This window comes from Xenopus tropicalis, chromosome 4 (assembly GCF_000004195.4).
Source record: "Xenopus tropicalis strain Nigerian chromosome 4, UCB_Xtro_10.0, whole genome shotgun sequence".
NCBI classification, from domain to species: domain Eukaryota; kingdom Metazoa; phylum Chordata; class Amphibia; order Anura; family Pipidae; genus Xenopus; species Xenopus tropicalis.
Genome location: NC_030680.2, coordinates 94,933,634 through 94,959,623, shown reverse-complemented (window position 1 = coordinate 94,959,623; position 25,990 = coordinate 94,933,634). Strand labels below are relative to the sequence as shown.

General features: G+C 37.9%; 1 protein-coding gene across 1 annotated transcript in view; it reads left to right on the top strand.

Annotated features, from left to right (window-relative positions):
* The window catches only part of agbl4 (ATP/GTP binding protein-like 4), an 809,806-nt gene that overhangs the window by 686,976 nt on the left and 96,840 nt on the right, over positions 1–25,990 (top strand). The gene's annotated exons all lie outside the window — the stretch shown is intronic.

Below are 25,990 nucleotides of genomic sequence, written 5' to 3'. Positions count from 1 at the left end.
TCCATCCATCTGCTTTAATAAGTGTATCAGTTTGTTAACACTTTCCTGACTTATCAGGAAAATTAGAATTGAGTTTGGTGTCCCCGTTGACCAATTCACAACTAATACTTTACAGGTGGTGATGCAAGACAAGGTCAAGGCATGAGAGATGCATCCACTTCCTATGGGCAGGATTCGGATAATAAAAATGCAGAAGTGCTATTGCACTCATCTGCACAAGTTCCACAAACGTATGTTAAGGTTTAAAACAAAGTCCCTAAGCAATAGGTGTGGTGAAATTTACAGCCTAGATTATACCTAATGAATTTAACATACGCGAGCGTCATGGTGGAGGCTTGGCTCTTTCAAATATACTATTATACTGCACAGAATGTGAACAACATGTGCCACAATGAAGACCCCACCGCTAACAAACTCTTGTCCTACATCACAAACTCACAAAATGATCCATGATAGGCTCTCCTGATATCCCCTCTCCCCTACTGTAACCTGGTGTAGATACTTCAAGAAAAAGTCTAGTTAAAGGCACATGGCTGAATAAAAGATCCATCTTTTTTCCAGCAGTCATATAAGCACTGGGCAAGCTGGCAAACTTGCCTGTCTGGCTAATACACTAATGCAACAATGGAGTAAGGAGTGCAATTGTCACCCCCTATCTGTATTTATTGCAAATCTGGTTACATACTGTGTTTACCTGTATCCAAGAATGCTGTATACATGCTTGATGCCTATACCATAATATGCTATTTACTAATAAAACCATTCTGAGCCAAAAAAAAAATAAATAAATGTAACCTCACAGAAAATAAATTTTTTGGTTCCAGGGGTTATTCTGACAATCAACTAGCAATGTAACTTATATTTACAACAAATAAAGAAGACGTTCAGAATAAAACCAATTTCTAAAATACTAAAAGTTAATTTGTGGTGGAATTAAAAAAAAAATGTCCTACTACTGATACATTCCCAAAACAATGCACTGCATAATGATTTCTTAATTAAGAATTAATTAAATAGTCCCTGAAGCTGTTAGTAGCAACAGCCTGTCTAAGGCATATATTAGCATATCTATAATAATATTAGAGGATTCTTCTGAAGTTGTCCAATTTTTATAGGATGAGATTCATGGGTCATAAATGTCCTGTGAATGTTTTTGTGACACTCCAAAGCACACATTTTTCAAAAGGAAGATCCCCATTGCAGTTGAGCTGGTTGTGTTTTGCATCTCTGGGGTTCCAGGTAAGGAACGGGTATCTCCTTCGTTTTCATTGGGGCATATACTTGGAAGCTAAGGGTGACCTTCATCAGCTGCAGTATTTGTGTGTATGCCCCATAAAATGTGCAAGAGAGGGTGGACCAAGGACCCAATGCTTTTAAATTGTTAGTGTGTATGATGACAGATGTACAGATACTATGACTTAATGCAGGCAATTATTATTTACAGAAGAATGGGGAAAAGGGTGCTAAACTATAGGCAAGTCAAGATGCTATGCAGGATTTTCACTTCATATTACCTCTTTAAAGACTGCTCAACTTTTAGGACTAAATTTCTCACTTCTGCAGGCTCTGTGGTTGCTGCAGCCATGCATTTTGCATTTTGGTTCAAAGTCTGATCTGCAATTAGTCACTATTTAATACCTTAATTTTATGATGCTTTCTTGAAAAGTGTCATAAATAAAAAGTATGTTTTCCTGAAAAGATGACAGATAGATGATAACTGTAGCTCCAAGAAGAACAACAACTGAGCTATAGTATCAATGCAAAAGTATATTTTGTCTTGGATGCAGTCATTAAGGCAATAATGTAGGAGGTTTCCACCCTTATCCTACAAATATAATTTGAAGAATAAGATTAGATTAAGTCCTGCTAGTGGGCTTTAATTTTCGCCAGTGCCTTGCAGATCAAAACCTTGGCCAATTCTTTATTAGCTAATCCTACACTGAAAGAATGTGTGCCCTTCTTCATGCAGTACAACAAAATGTTAACTCATAGGCCTAGTGTAGTTAAGCAGATAGCTGCATCTGGCATTTGATAGTAGTCATGTATTTAACACCTGGCTTGTGCATAATGTACAGAGCTCCCATTTCACTTAGCTTGCAAGGGGCATGCATATGGATGCCTACGGGCTGCCTACATGCTGCTCTTCACATGGCATTCTTAGCTTGTTGTGGGATTGCAAAACTTAGCACCTCTGTATTTGCATGCAAAAAAAAGCGTAAAAAAGAGTATTAGTGACGGGCAGGTCGAGAAATACTCAACCTGCACCTGACCCTAACCTGCCTGCTCCCAACCGGAACCCTACCCGACCCGGCTTCCTCCCTCTATTTATAGACCAGTGCCTGCCCTGCAATGAAGTCACAAAAGGGGGCGGAGCATGCCAGGTGCGCACCTATAAATTAGAGAGCCAGAAGAGGAAGTGTAAGGTTTGGGCGGGGAGGGTGAGCGGAAGCACTCAACCTGAACCCGCCCTTAACCCGCATTTGATGTGGGGAGGTTGGACCAAAACCACCCGATCCGCGGGTATTGGGCGGGCCCGCACATCACTACTGAGTATAAATGGTGAAGTAGAAGGTTAATTTCAAGGGTGGAGCTTCAGGTAGAATGTAAGAGGACAGGCATGTTAAGGCGGCCATACATGTTACAATAATAATCTTTCCTGCGACCATTGGATTGTTCATAGAATCTGCTAATGTTAAGAGCTGAATCATCAGATATGCAGGTAGAAACAACAGAATTCTACCCCTATCTGAGGATTTAGCATTAATGTACAGCTGATGTTCAGACGCCTTCAGAGGTGCCCAATCAAAAATTTTAGACCTGCCCGAAAGAAGAGATGACTGATATTGGCTGGCTCATCAACCCACCATACATGCACCGAATATTGTTTGAAACCTTGTTTCATATGATAATATCAGTGCCTGTATGATGGGCTCCTTTAGATGCAGTATTTAAAACTAAGTAAGCTATTCATTTTAGCAGAATGCTTATTGCTTACATAAACTCATAGTAATGAATCTTCATTGAAAAATAAACTGGCACATAAATATATTTTTCCATTTCCAACTTTTTTTCCCCTACCGTCTTCTGATCATTAAGGTGAGCAGACCTTTAGCTGGTGAGCGATGGAAGATACACATTGTGGGGGCAGCATGATGGATTTGCTTGTAAAGGTCAGGACAATTCCCAGCACAGGTCCTCACCTTTCCATCATTTAGTACAGTGCTGTGCCTCACAAATACTTTTTATCCTACTGTACTGACTCATGAGGCCATCATTCAGCAAAAATACAAAGCTGAAATTATCACTGACATTAAGGAGAAAATTGCCAGTTATTAATCATCGTGCTATACTGCACTTTTGTAATGTCGGCAGCTGTGTTAAATCAGCACTTGACTTACCTCAAAAATCATTTTTTTTGTCTTAAAATTGGAGCATTTGATCCAGTATAAGCAATGAAATCTAATTTACGAGATAACATTCATTATGAGATATTGTAAACCGTGGTTCATTGCTTTGACAAACAACATCTTTTTTAATACAACATTTTTATCAGAAATTCATATATTTCTTTTTATAGATATATTTTGCAAAACAACCATGTTACTGTGCATAAATATATTTATGAGAAATATTTTATTAAGTGAAACACTAAATACACTATGGGGCTGATTTATTAACGTTCATATTTTGCTTGTTTCCCCAAATTGAACTTTTAAGCGCTAAAACTTGTGTATTTAGATAATTACTAGATTATTAAGTTGAATACACATTTATTAGATAATTAATTAGATATTTTTTGTTATTTATAAAGTGTAAAAACCACAAAAAAACTCTAATACAAAACTAAAAGCTGGCAAGGTCACGTAGAAGTCGAAGTGAGTTGTCCTTATCAAATTGTAAAATCTTTATTTTATTTGAGGTTTAAGAGATTTTCAAGATTTTTTTATCTGTAATAACATGAAACTTCTTACAGAAACGAGGACTTCGAGGTTTTCCTTTTCTTATTCATTCTACACCAACAGCACTTGTGGGGTTGGAAAATGAGCCCAGGTGTATTTTTTTTTCTTCGCTTGGCTACCATAAACCACGCCCCCATTTTTACCCTTTGCTGCTTTTGGGTTTTGACTCCTAAATGAAATGTGCAATGTGTATATTATAAATTGTACCCAAACTAAAACATTGTGTTTGGTTTAATTACTTTAACATCACCAGAATGTCATGCTGCAAATAGAAATGTGTGCTATTACTAGATGGGGCAACAATAAATTTTAAGAATATGTGAACATATATGACATAATGCTATATAAATCATTGCTATAATATTAAGGGTTAAAGGGTTATCAGAAGCTAATTACCCTCCGTGGCCCTTATGCACTGACTGGGAGATGTAAGGCTAACCCTCATTATAATTCTTGCTGTGAAAGGCAGTTAGAGCGTTTTTGTCTTTGGCTGAAAAAGTACAATTTCATGTTCAGTGGGCTTTTGTCACTTTGTTTTACAATAGTATTTAATGGATTTAATGGCTGTTGAGCTATAGAAATGTATGAGGGTCCTGAACATGATTTTGGCTTAGAAATCTTTTTCAGGGGTGGTGTTGTATTGGTTGTCCCTGCATTTGTGACCTTGGCATTATATAGGATTTTGTTTTGGAAACTATCAATGTTATGTCCTCTAGTTTAAAGTCTTAATACCTAATTATAGTAAATATGCTGATGTCTTCTTTCATTTAATTATACGCTGTATACACTCACACTGGCATAAGAAGGCATGATCCTGGGTTCACAGCACAATATCCAGACACTATGTAGTTGCTTGGTACATTTTCTCTAGTTTTAAGATGCTGTTGCCTAAATAGCTCCATCCAGCTGCTTTGCTTTTATAATATGTGTTTGGTTAATGAGTGTTTAATTCCTATATGCTGTATGGTTTCTGTTTTGGACTGCTATGTGTAGTACAGTGATCAAGTTCTCACAATTCAGTATTTAAATAGTGACTTGGGTTTTCTGGTCAAAGAATAGGAAAACTATGCTAGTTTTTCCTAGAAATTAATTTAGCCCATTACCATTTAACTTTAAAGCGCCCTTAAGAAATTTTCCAGCAGACAAGACCAGTGATAAAAATGTATCTACCTAAGATATCAAATAATAGTTTGGTGTTGCAAGCAGATAAACCATAATCGCAAATACCAGCCTTTTATTGAAAAAAAAATATTTAATAAGAATCCCTAAGAAACATTTTTCCAACAGAAGGTAAAAGTAAATGCTTATGTTGAGCTCTTACAGCTAATTGAAAAAGCTAAAGCTAAAGAGGTCTGCCACTTCTGGGCGATGCTTCTGTCAAATTTATAGTAGGTTTGATGGTGGGCCCAGGACAATTGGTCCTTTTGGCCATTTATTAAAATGGCCCTGCTTGTAGGTGAAACTCTTCACTCGTGGCAAAAATCCATCGTGGACCTGGAAAAATATGTATGGTCCCATCAAATTGGCCACGGTCGTGTCAAAAAAAGACTTGCGTGGCAAAAAAAATTGTTCAGGACCCAACCAGTACTGTTTTTGATCTAAGGATCTCTAATATTAACTTATCTCGTGTTTAACTTATCTCAAAATTGAAGGAAAAACCAACCAAATATTCATATACTTTAGCTACACTGACTCACATTTTTTTTTCATATATTTTGTGAGCATTGTATCTCTAAATAGATAGCAGTGCAGCGCCCAGTTTTTGGCATTGTCCAACTCCAATATAATGCAGCAGAAATGAACAAAAGTGAGTTCTTTTAACACTCTTTTGACACAGAATTCAATCAATGCACCCAAAGATTTTCAACCCCTTTTCTTTCAAAGACACTCTAATGTACATATAAGAAGTGAAAAATGGTATTTGTGATATGCAACAAATAGTTACTAAAACATATTTTACTGTGCCACAATAATTTATGAAAATATTAGACAGGAGACCTACTGATTCTGCACAAAGAGACAACGCCAGAGATTGTCTGTCCTTTGCACTTGTGAATACAGATTTTTGAAAGCATTATCTATGACCAGCTAATCATTACAAACATTTATTACTCAAAATGCTATTCCCAGTGATCTGACAAGCCTGTTTCAGATAATTTATTAAAGGTGACAAAAATGCCTCATTTTGCTGTAGCTTCACCCTGACCTTCCCTCATACCAGAAAATTAATTTCTGGTGCTGCAACAAATGTATTAGTGTTGTCAGATTAATGCTGTGCCTGGGAGCATCTTTTTCACCTTAATCTATCACATAGGGACATATGATGGTGCTGTGACACTCACAGTTTGGTGACAAATCTTTTTATTCTCAGTCAGTCTTAATGTAGGAAGCTAATAGATCTATGGACGCTATGATGGCAATTCGCTAAACACAAGCTTGAGCTCTAATTTTGAAGCCTAAAGGTTGTCTGACCTTCCTTAGCCTAAATAACAAAACATTAGTGGCTTTATGTGTTTATGGGCTAGTGCTGGGTCCCTAGCAGGGGCAGTTTGTGGAGAGACCTTAAAGGAACAGTAACACCAAAAAGTGTATAAAAATAATTACGATATTATGTACTGTTGCCCTGTGCTGGTACACCTGGTGTGTTTGCCTCAGAAAGACTACTATAGTTTATATAAACAAAGCTGCTGTGTAGCCATGGGGGCAGCCATTCAAAGGAGAAAAGGCACAGGCACACAGCAGATAACAGATAAAGCCCCATTATATGCTACAGAGCTTATCTGTTATCTGCTATGTAACCTGTGCCTTTTCTCCTTTTTTCCAGGTTGAATGGCTGCCCCCATGGCTACACAGCAGCTTATTTATATAAGCTATAGTACCGTTACTTAAGCAAATACACAACTTTACCTGTGCAGGGTAACAGTACATTATAGTTTAAATACTTTAATACACTTTCATTCTTGGCGTTACTGTTCCTTTAATAGCTGCAATTTGTTTTTTAATTAAAATATGAAACCCAGCAATAAAATAATATTTTGATGTTGCATGTTAAAAATAAGTTTATTATATCTCCCATATAGGTTAGATACAAAAACACAGAGGCACTGTGCACTTCACCGCAAGCAGCACAAAGCTCTTGTAAATTTTAGAGAAGAACTTTTAAAAAATTAAGTTTGTCTCTTACTATTGTAGGAGTGTGATATGCTCATCACAGAAATTATAAAACACGTTCCTGTGCACCAATGGCAGCAAAATTGGTTCTAAAGAGTCACTCAGTAAGGACCGTGGAAACACAGGATTCATTTATCAAATTCCCTGCCCTTGATTGCTCATTTACAGAGAATTAGTGGCTGGGGATTTGAGTGCAGCCTGCACATTGCAACATGCAGATATCAAGTACAGGATCCCACTGGGCCCTGCGTTTGCTGCTGCCCCCTGCCCACCATTCTTGAATACTGAGCTGCTGAATGTAGGCAGAGCTGTATTCATTCTGGAGGTGCAGGTCCTTGTGCTCCATTATGGAGTACCTAGAATTACTAGGCACTCAGCGAGAAGTATTGTGCTAAGTGCAAAAAAAATGACAATCCTGCCCTACATTTTGTGAATGATTAGTATGTAGAGCATGTGTGTGATAAAGCAGTGCATAGTTGCGTATACAAAGAGTCATTATTGAAGTTCTAGGTTCTAAGTGCATTAGAAATAAGGGAAGCAATCTACCGTAGAGCCCCACACACAAGGTACTCGAACCTTACCTTTTAGTACACTCTATGCCTTCTGCTGAAATAAAAATCTGATGGGTCCAAGGCAACCTGTTCTTAATGCCTTACATAAGCAGGTTGTAACAACAGGCCATCTGGTTCAATAAATGTATTTAGTGAAGCTGTGGCCGACCTTCACACGTCTTTGTGCCTTCTTTATATTTACTTTATACCACCTAGTTCTGCTTATTAAAATGTATTAATCTAAATGAGCTGTTCCTCACCCCCCAGTCTGAATAGTGCATCGTGGATACAAAAAGGTGATTTTTATTTATTTATTTATTTATTTTTTTGCTTTATTATAAATAATTCCTTAAGTAAAAATTTGATTAGACATTTCATTGTGTTAAATCCTCAATAGTACCACAGATGTAAAATATGATAAACTGGTTTAAAAACCAAAATTGCAATCTACAACTAATATATAAATAAATGTACTAGCTCAGGGCATTCCCTGCTGTGATTTCTAGTTCTGCCTCCATTACTTTACATCTCCGTGGATCAGGATTAATTGGGAGTTGCTTATACTGCAGGTGTTAATTCTGTTAAAATCAAAATGCATTAAGACAAACATGCCATGTGTGTGCATTAACTATTCTTAATTATTAAACTGCCCATTTCTTGTTTTAGTATTTCGGTACAATCGGAGAACATTACTGGGTTGGATGTGTTTTCATGCAAGGGTTTGTTACTTTGTTGGCTGAGCAGCCATAAGATGAGATATATTCTGCACTGGGTAAGATATTATAAAACTGAAAATTTCTGGGTGTAGGGCATACAATATGCTAGCTGTCCATAGTAATGGCATCTTAATAATTCCCTTCTATCTGCAAGCACCTACATATTCTCACAGGATATATAAGGACTCTTCCCCAGCTAATGTAAGATGGTGGACAGTAAGTGGAGCAATGGCCGGCTGCAGCAGTTGTTGCACTGTTTGTACAGGACAACATAACAGGTAGAAAGAGTAGCCTGGGCCACTGTGGCAGTGCTAGGTTAGGGAGAGTAGTTTTGGCTGGAAATATCCAGCCAAAAGTCCGTGCTCAGATGGACAGAGTGCCTCAAAGTTAAATACATCCAGGAGTCTGCATCCCTAGTTCTGGGTTGTAATTAAATTGTTCAATAAAGAAGTTTTGTATATTTTAAAGGACATGTAAAGCCTACATTTGCCTGCAATGTATATCAGTTAGGAATATCTCCCCCACCCAAATGGCATCATTTGAACTGCATATATCCCCTCCGTTTGCCAGCACCATCACATTTTCCTAAAGCAAAAAGCAGCTTTCACCCAGTGGCCATTTTTCCTTTGATAGCATACACACACACAGACCCTTATTCAACATACATTTCATCAACAATACAGGCTCACACAGGCAGAACTGTCTTTGATAAAAGTTTTTGCTTTGTTTGAGCACTGTAATGCTAAAGCTGAGAGGAGGTTAGGAGAAAAAAAACTGAAGCAGACAGCTAGAGCTGAGTTTCTATGGGAACCAGCAATGCCATCTCTTCATTGGCTGCTAGATTGGAGGGTGTGTTTAGAAATCTGAGCTTAGAACAACTGAGCATGCCCACAAGCCAACAGCCAAAGCAAATTCCTTAAAAGGGGGGGGGGCGAGTGGGTTACAGGAGGAGAAGGAAATCTAAGTGATTAGGGGGATGCTGCAGCCTTACTATTAACCTCTGGACAACCAGAGTGGCAGGTATTGAAAGATTTCAAAGAGGCTGTTCAATGATTATATGTTTGTGTGTGGGGTTTACATAACCTTTAAGGACTGTCTCCATGTTTTACCTCGATTGTGGAAATATCTTACCTACTATACCCAATATATTTCTGCTGAACTATCACTTTGTATGATTATATCGAAATATTGGTTAAAGTGCCAAACAGATCTTGAGCTCTTGTCACTACTAAATCACTGGCGAAGTAACAGACTTTGTGAGGAAGCAGACCGCTGCTATTTACCATTAGATACCTGTTAGTACTTCCCAGTGCCTCAGGCCCTACGGACAAAGTGGGGTTTGTAATGTCTGTGTTCATATTGTTTGATAATCAAATCCAAATTTCAGCCCCAAGCGCAGAATGCTGACTCTTAACAACCTTTCCTAATGGAAAATGTAATTTATTTTCAAAATAAATGCCACATCTGCACAAGAACACATATTGAAAGACTTAATGTAGCTGAAAGTAATTTGTCTTTGGATGGACTTAAAAATTGTGAACCTGTCTGATATATACAAATATTGCAAGATTTACATGCTACAGATCAGCAATATTTTCACTTCCATCAACAATGGAAATTACTTTGCTTTTTTTTTCCTTTTGCAGCTTTTTTATTTTTTTTTTTACCCTGGATTCATTCTTTTCAATTACATAACACTGTACATGCATGGGTTTTCACTTTCTGGTGTACATACAGTACATCTACAGTGTAAACCTGCTCATTTTAGCTAGGGTTCTAAATGATTGGTTATATCTTACTAAACACAAGGGCATGTACATCTGCAGGTATTTTTTTCTCCTAGAATTCTGGCGTTATTGCAGTTGCAAAGGGGCGATGCTCTTGATGCATTTGTAAGTACTGCCACTGCACTTGCAGACATTCAATGTTTTAAACTTTTCTTGTTTTGACCCGGACAGTCTGGTTTTCGATAGGACTGTCCAGGTCAAATTGGAAATTTGGAAACCAGGCAGGATTCTCAAAGACTGACACAGTGGTTGGCCAATAACCAATCTTATTGCCATAGCCCCGCCCCTGTGACATCACTGCCCACCCAGTGATGTCACACCCCGCCTTCCTGTCCAGACTTCCCGAGCAGGAGAACAGTGGGGGGGGCGAGGTGAGTCCTTCTGGCAAGAAGCAGTTTGCAAACAAGAGGGTAACAATAAGGGACTTGACAAGCTGGAGGAGAAGGACAGAAGGGTACAGGAGGAAAAGCAGGACAGACTCAAGCAGACATAGAAGCAGAACAGACTGCAGTGGGTGGAGAAACAGAACCAGGAAAGACAAGAGCCATGGATAAGCCTCAGGCCAGGTAATGATGCAGAAGACAGGTTTAAATATGCTGTACTCAGCTCTAGGCTGGCCTTTACTAAACCATAAGTCTGACTGAATGTGTCAGTAACAATAAGGCAGTTGAAAAGAACAAATTCACAACAACCTACTGGCTACCTTCCTGGCCCAGTAGTTAGGGAAGAGCAGTTACCGAGAGGTTCCTGGTTTAAATCCCAGCAGAACCTTACCAAGAGTACTGAAAGGCACATTTACAAATGCAACCACAAATAATGTGAGCAAAAATGTGTGGACCCATCCAATCTGCTCTACTGAATAACACACAAGTGCACATATTGACACGGGAACCAACCCTGGAATTACCATCAGTCTAGTAATTCCAAGGTTCCCATAGTGGCCTGCATATATTGGCACTACTGATGGGCCAATTGCATCAGATACCATTATTAGCATTAACAGTGCACACATTGTCATTTTGGAAGTGATGCAGTCTCCACTGTGAAAATGCAAGTTACAACTTGCACTGTATAACTTGAACATGTAAGGTAATTAGCAAGGTAATCAGCAGATGCAACTTAATGCACACCAGCGATAATACTGCAATTATGGGAAGAAATTCCACAATGTGGGGGAAAAACATGGCATTTTGTGTCCCTAAAGCGCATGTTGCACCATGGTTGCATTTGTAAATTAGCCTTTTAGAAACCTCTGTTCTTAATGCTGTTTCTTAAAAGTACAAATTTATTTTGTAGCGACATAGATTATTGCATCAGTGTGTGTTATTTATGATTCATCAGCTCTAAAATGACACAGTTCCATAAAATGCTATGTTTTAAAAGGAGCTATGATACAAGTGATGAGGCTGATTACTGCTTCCCAAGTTACAGTAACTGCAGTGCTGAATAAAATAATGTAGCGATTGTATTTTGGGAATGCTGTGCTCAGTAGTCCACCCACCATTCCTGCATTCTGCAACCAGAATCAGGCCTTCACCTCCTACCTCCCACTCTGATTTCCTTCTGATAGGACTTGTTATTGCTCACTCTGCTGATGATGCCTCTGACAGCTCTTTCTGTATGTAAATGAAATACAATTCATCTTGAGGGCACCGTGATCTGGCAGGCTCATCATAAAAATGCATGTTATTTAGGTTTAACCAGTTCCTGACTCGTGCCCCGTGTCCTGTCAAAGAATCTGTTTTTCCTTTACTGCTAATAAAAGTCAAAGAATGTGTCATAACTGAGATGCATTTCCCCTTATCTTGCACTGTTTACAAGAATAGAATAGTCTATGCCTTAAAGTCATTGCTATTGTGAATAAAATACTGTATATTTATAGTACAGGGTTTTTCCCACACCCAGATTTCCTTCCATAAGTGGCAAGCTAGAAATATGTATCATGGGGGTTATGTTTTAAATGGTCTTAAGTTTGTTATTTGTCTAGTGACCCATAGCAACCGATAAGCAAGTATTATTTACTGATTAACTGTTTGAAAATAAACATCTGATTGGTTTCTATGGGTTACTAAATGTGTGCTTATCTAAAACATTTTATTACATTACCCCTTAGAAAATGAGCTGAAATCTTCAGCTAGGTCATGCTAGGTCTACTTTTAAGCAAGATTTTTATCTTTAGTCTAATGGTAATGAAGATGTTTATGACATAAAAAATATAGACCTTGTGTATATACCAAAAAGTATTTTCAGGGTGCTCCAAAATACATTAAGGACCAGTGAAAGTCTAATGTTGATTGTTGGCAAGCAATTTTGGATTATTTTGTGTAGCACTGGAACACTTGCGAAAGGATTAGGTCAGTGCTCTGACACATTGTTTGGCCAATCTAAATCCAAGAGGTAGGTGATTTTTTTTATTCTTGTATGCGTCATTAAGCACATGAGCAGAAACTGAAATGCCAAAATTGTGCTGCAGGCAGGTGCTTTCCGCATGATAATTAGCTTACAATACATGTGGCCATTCAACCATACATATGAAAATTGGTAGGTCAGTAGACTGGAGAATTAGTTTTCTGCTCTGTGAAGGGAGGAGGCAGAAACTTGTTTATGTGGTTTTCATCATTAATCTGGACAGGTGTAGGTTGCTCAGGTCCAGCGTAGGCAGGAATACACAAGGTGTAAGATAATGTGGGTACTAATGGTTATAAAAATAAGAATATTGGCCTGAACTTTCCATTAATAGATCCATATAGGTTTTAGTCTGCACTAGTCCCTATGTTTTCTATTGCATGTTCTGTGCTGTCTTGCCTCATATAACAAGCAGACGGATGCTTAGTTGGTCCAACTTCTATCAGCTTAACTATCTATAGAGGTATAAGGTCTATTGTCTGGAATAATTGGGACCATAAAGTCTAGAAAAAACAAAAAAAGGCTTTCTGGTTCTTTGCAAATAGCCTTTTCAGAGTGCACACACCTGCAGCTGTCTTCACTAATATAGTGCTGGCTGTGTTATTTAGAGCTGTATTAGTGAATGGCAGATGAAAGAGAGAAATATAGGCATTGTGGCACCCCCTACCTGCCACTAACTTATGCACCATTTTGAGGCGCAAGGTAGGAGCAGAAGGAGGAGCAATCCTAAGGCACAGCGCTAGATTTTTGATTAATGCTCTGTGCAGATAGCAACCACCCCAGGGGTGTGGGGGTTGAAAGTGCTTTGCACCCCCAGGGTTGTAAATAGCCCCTTTTAAACATTAAATAAACCCAATATGCTTTTTTTGTCACAAATGTGGAATAATGCAGCTTAGTTACCATCAACTACAAGATTCTGTTTTATTTTTACAGTAAAAACAAATAATGAAAAGAATGAAATTGCTTAAAATGGGCTCTATAGGAAATAACCCTTATGCAGCTTTCTGGATATTGGGGTTATTGATAAAAGATCCAGTAACTGTACAACTTTTTTTATCAATGAATAAAGGGGTAAGGTGCACATACATCTTAGTATACAGTGGCTTGCAAAAGTATTCGGCCCCCTTGAACTTTTCCACATTTTGTCACATTACAGCCACAAACATGAATCAGTTTTATTCGAATTCCACGTGAAAGACCAATACAAAGTGGTGTACATGTGAGAAGTGGAACGAAAATCATACATGATTCCAAACATCTTTTACAAATAAATAACTGCAAAATGGGGTGTGCGTAATTATTCAGCCCCCTGAGTCAATACTTTGTAGAACCACCTTTTGCTGCAATTACAGCTGCCAGTCTTTTAGGGTATGTCTCTACCAGCTTTGCACATCTAGAGACTGAAATCCTTGCCCATTCTTCTTTGCAAAACAGCTCCAGCTCAGTCAGATTAGATGGACAGCGTTTGTGAACTGCAGTTTTCAGATCTTGCCACAGATTCTCCATTGGATTTAGATCTGGACTGTGACTGGGCCATTCTAACACATGGATATGTTTTGTTTTAAACCATTCCATTGTTGCCCTGGCTTTATGTTTAGGGTCGTTGTCCTGCTGGAAGGTGAACCTCCGCCCCAGTCTCAAGTCTTTTGCAGACTCCAAGAGGTTTTCTTCCAAGATTGCCCTGTATTTGGCTCCATCCATCTTCCCATCAACTCTGACCAGCTTCCCTGTCCCTGCTGAAGAGAAGCACCCCCAGAGCATGATGCTGCCACCACCATATTTGACAGTGGGGATGGTGTGTTCAGAGTGATGTGCAGTGTTAGTTTTCCAGCACACATAGCGTTTTGCATTTTGGCCAAAAAGTTCCATTTTGGTCTCATCTGACCAGAGCACCTTCTTCCACATGTTTGCTATGTCCCCCACATGGCTTGTGGCAAACTGCAAACGGGACTTCTTATGGTTTTCTGTTAACAATGGCTTTCTTCTTGCCACTCTTCCATAAAGGCCAACTTTGTGCAGTGCACGACTAATAGTTGTCCTATGGACAGATTCCCCCACCTGAGCTGTAGATCTCTGCAGCTCGTCCAGAGTCACCATGGGCCTCTTGGCTGCATTTCTGATCAGCGCTCTCCTTGTTCGGCCTGTGAGTTTAGGGGGACGGCCTTGTCTTGGTAGGTTTACAGTTGTGCCATACTCCTTCCATTTCTGAATGATCGCTTGAACAGTGCTCCGTGGGATGTTCAAGGCTTTGGAAATCTTTTTGTAGCCTATGCCTGCTTTAAATTTCTCAATAACTTTATCCCTGACCTGTCTGGTGTGTTCTTTGGACTTCATGGTGTTGTTGCTCCCAATATTCTCTTAGACAACCTCTGAGGCCGTCACAGAGCAGCTGTATTTGTACTGACATTAGATTACACACAGGTGCACTCTATTTAGTCATTAGCACTCATCAGGCAATGTCTATGGGCAACTGACTGTACTCAGACCAAAGGGGGCTGAATAATTACGCACACCCCACTTTGCAGTTATTTATTTGTAAAAAATGTTTGGAATCATGTATGATTTTGATGTGGAAAAGTTCAAGGGGGCTGAATACTTTTGCAAGCCACTGTATATACAGTACATATACTGTGTTTAAAGGAGGTAAATATGCATGCAATATTGCAATTATAATTATTGTGCATTTAAATCATAGACGAAAGAATGCAAATAAAACAGAAATGAAAAAATGGCAAGCACACACTTAATGAATATAACTTATATTAAAGTCTTAATCAATACAATATACAGCTTGGTAGAATGTCAGTTTCCAATAACTGTAAATGTGATTGTTAAACCGGAAAATACCTTCACCTTTAAAAATGGACTTATTTGGATACCATCCAGCTGGGGGTGTCATTTAGTCTTAATTTTATAAACACTTTGCGTGAAAACAAACTCACAGAAACTTTGTCAGAATGTGTTAAATTAAAATCTTTTTACTGGAGGTCAGGAAAAGTCTATGATTTTGCCTTTTAGGCACAGAGCCAGCATCACTCAAGCTCATAAGTAATCAGACTCATTTTGTTACCACAGGGTTCCATCAAATTACAATAATGCAACGGGTAAATCTGGTCATAACTGCAGGCCCAGAGTGCCCTTTCAAAACTAATTTGGGAGCTCAATTAAAAAATAAACAGAAAATCTCATCTCTTAGCATTAATATTGTTCCTTCATGTTTCTTTGGGGCTGTAACACACAGACAGGCAATTCTGTGCTAGGAAAGGCTTGGCAATTATTTGGATAAAAATACAGTTTTTATAATTTAAAAAGTGTAATAAAAAATAAGATGAAGAAAAAAGAGCTAGAGAAGTTTCCTGCTGTGTTAAGCAAAGATACAAAAATTAGTGTGAATAAAAATGCAGGGCTGGTCAGAACTTTAAAATACATGTGGTTACAATAACAGAATTTGCCTATGGAAAGTGTGAATAAAGAACATTGGGGCCGATTCACTAAAGGTCGATAAAACGAGTGCTATTTATAGCGTGCGTTAAAAATGTTATCACTTCTTATTTTTTGCGAGTTAACGCTCGACAATTAATTAAGAAGTGATGTTCTTGGCGTTATTTATCTTGCAATGACAGGTTTTCAAGCGATATATTACGCAGCGCGTGATATTTTAAGCACGTAACCATTACTTTCTGAAAACTACCGTTCTGAAAATCACCATTTCCCTGAAAACTAAAGGCTGCATCACTCTAGGGCCAACACATACTTGAAAAAATACGACTGCAAACTCCATGTTATGTTGCCAAAAGCTCACGAACCACAATTTTCTTTAAGTACCGCCTGCCCCAAGTAGGTGTTAATATTCGCACTGATTAATGCAATATTTTGCGCATTTAACACTTCATATGTGTTTGTGAATCATGCGTTAGTACTATTTCTATTCGCTAATTAACGCAATGTGTTTGCAATGATGTGTTTTTTTTGCGCATGCGATATGCAGATTAACACATGCGAAATGACTTTGATGAATCGGTACTTAATTATCGCATGCTTTATAACGAAAAAAACTATGCAATAAGTGTTATCGATCTTTAGTGAATCTGTCCTACTGAGTCTTAAGTTTTGCTAATGGGTATAAATCAATGGTCTAAAGACTTTTTTGGTTTATAACTAGGTAAAATATGCATTAAAACTTTTCTGTTTTACCTAATGAGCCATAGTTTGGGCAATATCTAGATCTCACCCCGATTAATGTTTGAATTGGGATTCAAAGGCATTCTTCCCCAAATCTACCCTAAGTGGCCTTTAGGCTGGGTCCCATTTTTAAGCAGTAATCTTCTGACCCACATGTGCACCCACAGGTGCTGGTAATTCGAATTGGAATCAATCAGCTGGGATTTTGAGTTGTTTTTTGTCACCATCCTATCTAAAAATCTTGGGTGGCAAAACACACTTTATAGCCCCATATGCCATATTACACATTAGAGCCTCAGTTAGGCCTTCAATCTATGCCACACATTGCCATCTAACACAAACTTGTGAAAGAGATCAAAGTGCAAACCAAAAACATGGAATCTTTGGTGTTGGCATTTAGTTCCTTTAATGTGGGTGCTGCTTCTACTTTGGATGGCACATAAAGTTTTAAATGTGTTTTAGAGTAGTCTTTACTTACGATATGGAACTGTAGCCAATGTTATTCAAGAGTATATTACTCAATATTTAGGGCCCCACGCAGTAATAATTTGCTAGTCTCTAGATACTTGAGCAGGTAAAAATACTTCTTAGACTATATTTTTGTATAAATTAATGAATAAATAACAAACTGTATTCCTGTTTCCTCTTTGCTGTTGCTTATTAGCCTAATAAGAGGTCAGATTTAATTGACAGTTCCAAGGTGTAAGGTGACAACATAGGCAAAAAATTCAATATGACAAGCCAACGACTAGACACAGACAGACTATATAGATGTACAAACCATTAAAATGTAAACATTAAATGATGATGATCAGTACAGACAAGGAACATTCAAGCAGGCTATGAACCAGTTTAATTTGTCACAGGCCTAGTCTGTTCATCTGCCAACACTGTGCTTGTTCAGACTTTACGGTTTCTTTACCCTGACCCTGGATGCAAATGCTAGGGTTGTCTCTAGTCAGATGCACAGATTAGGTATCTTAGTTTAATGTAAATGTTTTGTGCCTGCCTTGACCTAGACTGGTATACAGAACTCGCATACAGGATCACATGCTGCTCTCTGCACCTCACACTGGAAGAGAAATGTGGCTTAGAGTGCCAAGCAAAAGGCAGCCAATGGGCAGGTGGTCACTTTGCAGTCTGTTCACCCGGCCCTCCCTATCGTGCACCTCTAAATAATACACAAGCTAGGGAATTGGGTAAGCAATAGGTAGGGGGGACACTTACATGAGTCCCCCTAACCACCACTGAATTTGGCAGTACTGCATTTATAGGGTGAGGCAGACCCTTGTGCTCCACTCTGATACACTCTGGTACAGGTATAGGCTGAGATAGAGACACCATTGTATGTTAAAGGAGTGGTTCACCTTTAAATTAACTTTCTTTGTATTATAGAATGTTCTATTCCTAGTAACTTTGCAATCTGTCTTTATTATTTATTTTTTTATAGCATCTTTCCAGCTTTCCATCAGGGGTCACTGACCCCAGCAGTCAAAAATGATTGCTCTGTGAGGCTATTTTATTTCTTATCTTTCTGTTCAGTCCCTCTGCTATACATATTCAGTCTCTCATTCAACCCACTGCCTGGTTGCTTAGGTAAACAAGACCCTAGCAACCTGGAAAGCTGCTAAAAGCTAAATAACTGAAAAAACACAAATAATGAAAAATGATAACCAAATGTCTCAGAATATTAATGTCTTTGTCTTTCTAAAAGTTAATTTCAAGGTTAACAACCCCTTTATGAGCTTTGGGACTGTTTTGGGAGCCATCCTACACAAATATACCTATTACATTATGCACTCTGCGTAGTTTAGCTCTCCTTGAAAACAGAATTATTTAGAAATAATTCGATATGGTCTACTGAAAGTGGAGCAATAAAGAGGCTTATCCAAAATGTTTACACTGAAGGCACTTTCTGTATTAGTCCTCTAAGTATTCTGTATTCTGTGGAATGATAGTTAGATACCTCACTGAGAAAAAATATCTTTCACTGTTAAGAAAACTGTGAACTTTTGCCATTTGAGGAAACCTCACTGTGATAATGAAAATTAAACAGCCTCCTGAAATTAAGTAGTCACTCACAGCTGATTAAACCCTTTTAGTCTTTGTGGTCATGTAGGACAGTGCCGTGCATGCCTAGTGGAAGCAGACAGATAACAGCAGTACTCATTAAAATCAAATATAATCCACTCCTTGGAGACCCTTTGCAGAGTATGCATTGGAGTGTGGGCTCCCAATGGCAAATGATCATGTTTTCTTCTTAATAGACAGTTCCACTGGGATCTGACTAATGGCATTTCTGTAACATTCCTGGAATATTCCTCCCTCTGTAGGTTAATATCTCTGGCTGCACCTGTCATGCTTCAGCTTTATGAGTTATGAATAGCAATCAATCACGGGCAGCATGATGTGAAGCGTCTTGTAATGCAGAATGAATTGTGAAAAGTGGGGACGAATCAAAGTGATGCAGTTAGCCTGTTTACTATGGAGTGATGCAGGATATCCAGAGAACTCAGCAATGTATTACAAATGCATATAAACAGAGCAGGAATATTGGAACCATGTTCTTGGTGTCACCAACATATTTCTTGCCATTTTAACACTAACAAGGTGTGTACCATATTAAAAAAAAGCATGCCACTGAATAAGAAAGTAGGAATGTAAGCCCTTCTAGCTGGATTTTCTAGAAATGTTTTCACCTGATTATAGACATATTCTCTCTCATTTTCTTTTTTGCCTCATTTCTATGCACTAAAAGAAATAATTAAAAAAAAATAAACTATGGAATAGAATTTTGGGGTAGATTTTGGGGAGTTCTTACAACAACATGTGCTATCTTGTACTTTAGGGAGGATTGATAAATGCTAGCTTGAATTTCTACCCTACAGAGGAAATATACAATTTCTACTTCAGTACAAGGAAGGTAACATATTCAGTGCTTTATACGTGAAATTTAATAATGACATTGTTCAGGTATGGGATAGGTTATCTGGAAACCCGTTATCCAGAAAGAAATAAGTCAGATTTTTAAAAGTGATTTCCTTTTTCCTTGTAATAATTAAACAGTACCTTGTATTTGATCCCAGCTAAAATATAATTAATCCTTATTGGAGGCAAAACAATCCTATTGGATTTCATTAATGTTTAATTGATTTTTTAGCAGACTTAAAGTATGGAGATCCAAATTATGGAAAGACCATATATCTGAAATACCCTAGGTCCCAAGCATTCAGGATAACCTATATATGTAAGCTCTGCTGAACAGGGCCCTCTTTTATTGGTTGTTGGTTGGTTTTGTATGTTTTCCTGTATATTTAATGTATACAACCATTTATTGTACAACTCTGGGGAATATCTTGGTGTACAGGTATGGGATCTGTTATCTGCAAACCAGTTATCCAGAATTACAGAAAGACCATCTTCCATAGACTCAATTTAAAACAAATAATTATATTTTTTTAAATGATTTCCTTTTTCTCTGTTATAATAAAACAGGAAAGGTATGGGACCTGTTATCCAGATTGTTTGGGACCTGTAGTTTTCTGGATAAGGGATCTTTCTATAATTTGGATCTCCATACCTTAAATCTACTAAAACATAATTTAACAATTAAATAAACCCAATAGGATTGCTTTGCCTCCAATAAGGATTAATTATATCTTAGTTGGGATCAAGTACAGAGAAAAAGGAAATAATTTTTTAAAATTAGAATTATTTTCTTATAATGGAGTCTATGGGAGATGGCCTATCCTTATTTTGGAACTTTCTTGATAACGGGTTTCCAGATAATGGACCCCATACCTGTACCTTGTACTTGACCCCAACTAAGATATAATGCATTCTTATTTGAGGCAAACAATCCTATTGAATTTCATTCATATTTAAATTATTTTTAAGTAGACTTTAGTCTGGAGATCCAAGAAATGGAATGATCCCTAATCCGGAAAACCCCTAGTCTTGAGCATTCAGGATACCTGTATTCTTTTTTTTTTATTATTAAGAACAACAACAATAATAATAATAATAGTAGTAATATGTAGAATACAAGTTGCTTCTACATTCTGAATTGAATAATATTAGATGTAATGTAATAATAATTGGAAAGTTTGCTCCAGTAACCCTTAGAAACCATCAGGTATCAATTTCTGCTGTTTTTTTAATTGGGCTATTAGACTTTATGCACACTTTGCACTTGTTGTTACATTACTGACTGAAAATGTTCACTGTTTTTGAAATATACCGTAAAGTTTTTAAACAAACTCTCAGCTTTGCTTTAAAATTAATTTAGAGATTTATTAAAGAAGATTAAAGTGTCAGTTTGGAAATGCAATTGCTTTGAGCAGTTGAACACCATTCTGTTTTATGTGGTGTTAGAGCTCAGCAGTAGCGCTGACTTCTAACACCCAACCAAATTGATAAAGTGCATTGCTTTAAATGTAATACAATACAAGTTAATTTGGAGAATTACTGATTGGGAACAGCTCTTTTTTGTGCAGAAACAAACTGTTCTAGTGTAAAAGAGCTTTTTTAAATCAGATTGCTATTTTATTAACAAATGGCAACCACTGTGAAAAATAGTGAATGTTAATATATCAATCCCTCAGTGTTTCAGAGGATCAGGACCAGGTGTTCACGTATTCCATTTGCAATTATTTGTTTCAGCTCAGAAAATAATCGTCCAAATCCTTTCTCACTGCATGCAATTATGCCTTGGGCGCAAAGATTCAGACAGGTGATAATGTTCAGCAGCACTGAGCACTCCCACTACATAGAGCTCAATGGCGTTCTACTGTATCAATTCATTAAAAACTTTCCTGACTATTAGGAAAATACTTCTGAGAGTGAAGAAAGTTCTGCTAAATCATTAAATTGATCCAGCTACTGGGAATCCTTATGGACTTAACGTGAAATATTTGCTATTAGTATTGTTAATTATTTTCTGGCTGGATCTAGACAAAATTTCGGACTGGGGCATTTACACAAATACCTGATGGGTGGTACACACTTTTGATTAGTAATTTTAAGAACAATAGGTTTAGCTTATTTGCAAAATATCCATGTTTGATCGTCCAAATGTCCTACTAAACTTTGCAAAAGCTGGCTCTGTACTTTATGGAAATTGTCAGTTGAAAAAGAAGCAAGTGAGTAATAATAATTTTTCTATCTAATATATGTTCTTGGCCTTGCAGCTGAATACCAATATTCACTAAAAAAAGGCTTTTAATTCTAAGAGAAGTTACATTTCTGCTGACTTTTGATCCCTCGCCAACAAAGAATGAATTTTGAACCAGACAATAAATTATTCTGTACAGATTCAACCTGGTAAGCAGCATGCCTCAGATTTATCATCATGTGAGAGAAGGGGAAAAGCACCTTACTTCTTCCACAACAAAATCTAATGATTTAGTTAAATCTTTCATAATCCCAAATTGAACTCACAACATGAAATGTAAGTAAGCAATAAGGCCCTGCTGGAAACATGATTTGTTATAGGTTTACACATTTCAGGAGGATAAAGAGACCGTATCAGCTTCAGAAGAACCTAAAACTTGATACACAAACATATAGGGCTTTGCTTTACAAAACAGAAATATAACTCATAGATATGCGTATTTCTATGGCTGGCTTCTTTGGCTTTATACGCAATTGTAGCTCTTCAGTTGTACTTAGAGATTTATTAGGTGAATCAGCTGGATCATGGACATCCAGACTATACAAATGTATTTCTTTTGGCCTCATACTGACCCATCTAACTGCAAAGAAAGTGGATACTCTAGACAAGTAATCCCCAACCAGTGGCTCAGGGCCAACATGTTGCTCACCAATCCCTTTGATGTTGCTCCCATTGACATCAAAATAGGTGCCCATTTTTAAATTTCTGGCCTGAAGGCAAGTTTTGGAAGCAGAGCAGAGAGACACAATTTTATTTCTGTGAATCCATTCCTACCGAAATATTTTGCTCCCTACTGTATACATTTTATTCTCTGTGCAAAGGACATCATGTTACTAGGTGGTGGGATTTATAAAAATTTATATGAACTGCACTCCATATTCTGACTCACCATTGGCACTCCATCATACTGGTCACCAAATAACTGTTGGTGCACACTGGGTTGACACATAAATACCCACTACCAATAAGAAAACAGACCTAGTTAAAAAAAAAAGTGCAATCAGGCATATTCTTAAGAAAAATAGCACCCATATCAGGGCCTTTAATTGCAACTAGTGGATACAATGCAAGACCCTCCCCTAAAGTGCAGGCAACATAAAACCTCCATAAAACCACATACATATTATTATATATCCTTAAACATGCACATGATTTAGGGGAGGGGGTTGCGGTGTATCCACCAGTTGCAATTAAAGGCCCTGATTTGGGCGCTGTTTTTCATTAAGACTATCCCTTTTTTACTGGGACTGTTTCCTTGTTGGTAGTGGGTGGGATTTCCATGAGCGCATTCATGGGATGTCTAAAGGGACAAAAACCTAAAGTATTTTTTTTTTACATGACCATCTGGAGCACTTTCATTTCCACCTGTTACCTTTCACACCAAGGGTCTTCTGACTGTGGAGCTACATTGTGACTTGTGTATTATTATCTTAAATACCTAACCATTATAATGTAGCAGTTTACAGATGTTTACGGTTTCTGTACTGTTCTTTATGTACATTGTATAATAGATTTTAATTTTGCTATTAGCCTCAACATTATGATTTAAAGGCATCACTATTTTTTCATAGCCAAGGCATGTTGGATTAATAGGGTATTACAAACTGTGCTTTGTGCTCTCACATTGGTGACCATCTTACTTTGTTGTGCTTATTATAAAGGGTTAATTTTAGGTTAGTGTAGACAGGGCATTTGATGTAGGCTCCTAGTATCAAGAGTCCCCTGTGCATCAATTATTAGATAAACACCATATATACATTAGGAATGTCCATGCTGCAGCCCTTAAGCTGCTGTTGAACTAAAACTCCCATTGACAGCTAAAGGTTGTAAGGCAATTTTGAGATTGGTACATCAGTTGCTGGAGAGCCACAGGTTGAAATATATGTATATCTTGCCATCATAGAAGCGTGCTGTCACCAATGCATTGGCAGAGGCCCCATCTTCCCTTATTTTGGCCCTGGTGACATTTGATCATCTTTATAATACATAACTAGATGCAGAAAACCCTCTACTCTATAGTATGCAGTAGAGCCAGATACAAGGCCCATTCCCCCTCCCCTCCAACAGCTGTTTCTGCCTAGAGCTGTATGTTGCCTTTTTATTTTCATTGTAGTCATAGTTTAAAATTTCTTTAGATTAAAAGAAACTTTTACCTCTATTAAGCCCAGATCCCCCATCAACGACTGAAAGACTGAGCTCTAACAGCATCCGCTTTGCTCCTGCTCAGGCTCCATCCATCAGGTTGACAGAGGAATCCGATGGGCCAGTCATATTGTCTATATTTCATACACAAACATCAGGCTTGCTGACAGCACTTTGCACACTCGGAAATTGCTTTTGCTGTGAGCTGAATTTTAACTAGAGCTCTTTTTTTCCCTTTTGCCTGCCTGTGTCTCTCAGTGTTTATGACCCTCAGGAATATCAGAGCCTCTTCGAATAGATAATGCCGAGAGCGCGCTAGGTTCCATATCTCGAGTATTTAATGTTTACAGCAAAATTGTTGTTTGTTAATTTGCATTTTTATATGGCAAGTAGATTTGTCATCATATCTTTTTGCTCATCCCTTGTGCAGATGGACAGTATTTTGGGCAGGGGGCACGGTCAAAGAGATTGGAGGCTGGTTTTACAGATGCTGCCCTATGACCCTGCTTGAAAATGTGTTTCATGAAGCAGGCAGTTAAAATGATGACATTGTAAAAGGCGGGGGAGAAGATATAAGTCTTGCACGGCAGCTGGTTATAATCCTGTCTATAGCTGAATGCCTGGACAGTTGTTATCGTGGATAACTGGCAAGCTATTCAAGCAGGTTGGTTAACTGTTCAGCCATATAAGAAGGGGTGCGGTATAAGAGATTATTGCACCCATGGGAAATGCCTAGATGATTGAAATAGTCCACACTGGTTATAATCTGGGAATTCTCACATTTTCCTCCAACCTGAACATTTCAGAACAGGCATTATAACACATTTCTCATCATCATGAACTGCAGTAACTAGGCTTTTATGTACCCCTGACAGTTATTTCTGCAGAGGGCTTGCAAGTATCTCTGGAAGCATGATCGTTTTATTTTCCCAGTCATTTCGTAGGGCATTATCATCTATGAAAAACCGAAGGCAAGGATTTGGTCTTTCTATCCTAGCTAAGTGCCAGATGCAAGCTAAAAGTGAAGCTAAAACGTAGCAAATTACATATGTGCTCGGAAATGTTATATCAAAAACACTTTTTTCAGGAGCTCTCTGAGAATTGGATATAAATGTTTGACACTCCATTTAAAAGTTTGCAAATTTAAAATGCACCAGAATCAGTAACAATAAGGTCAGGGTTAGTATTTTAGACAAGACTCGTTTTAAAAGACTGCATTTTAATTCACTTGTAAACTGCAGTCTAGCACACATCAATCTTGTACAGGTATGGGATCCATTATCCGGAAACCTATTATCCAGAAATCTCAGAATTACGGGAAGTTTATGTCCCATAGACTTAATGACACATTTCCCTTTTCTCTGTAATAATAAAACAGTACCTTGTACTTGGTCCTAAATAAATTATAACCAATCCTTATTGGAGGCAAAACAAGTCTATTGGGTTTAAATATATGTTTTAATGTATTTAAATTAATAGATTGAAAGTATGAAGAACAACATTACAGAAAGACCCCTTATGTAGAAAACACCAGATCGCAAGCATTCTGGATAACAGGTCTCATTCCTGTATAAGGACATTACAGCAGTGTAGGTGGGGGTGGAGAACCACTCTCTTAGCTTGTAAATTCTTTGCCATGTACTCGATCTTTCTGGAGTCAAATGAGCATCCAGAGAAGCCTCGGGAATGCCAGCACGTACTAGATATTTTGGGTGGAACTTTAAGGGATCTTGTGGACTATTTCTCAGATTACTGCAGGCTCATATTTGTCTTAAAGAACATAGTGGAATCTATTTTATTGTGCAACTGAACTATATGCTGACAGAATTGCATGTGATTGCTTGTGGATATAATTAAGACCAATGGGATCACACATAAGGGTCATTTACTAATGCATCTGCAA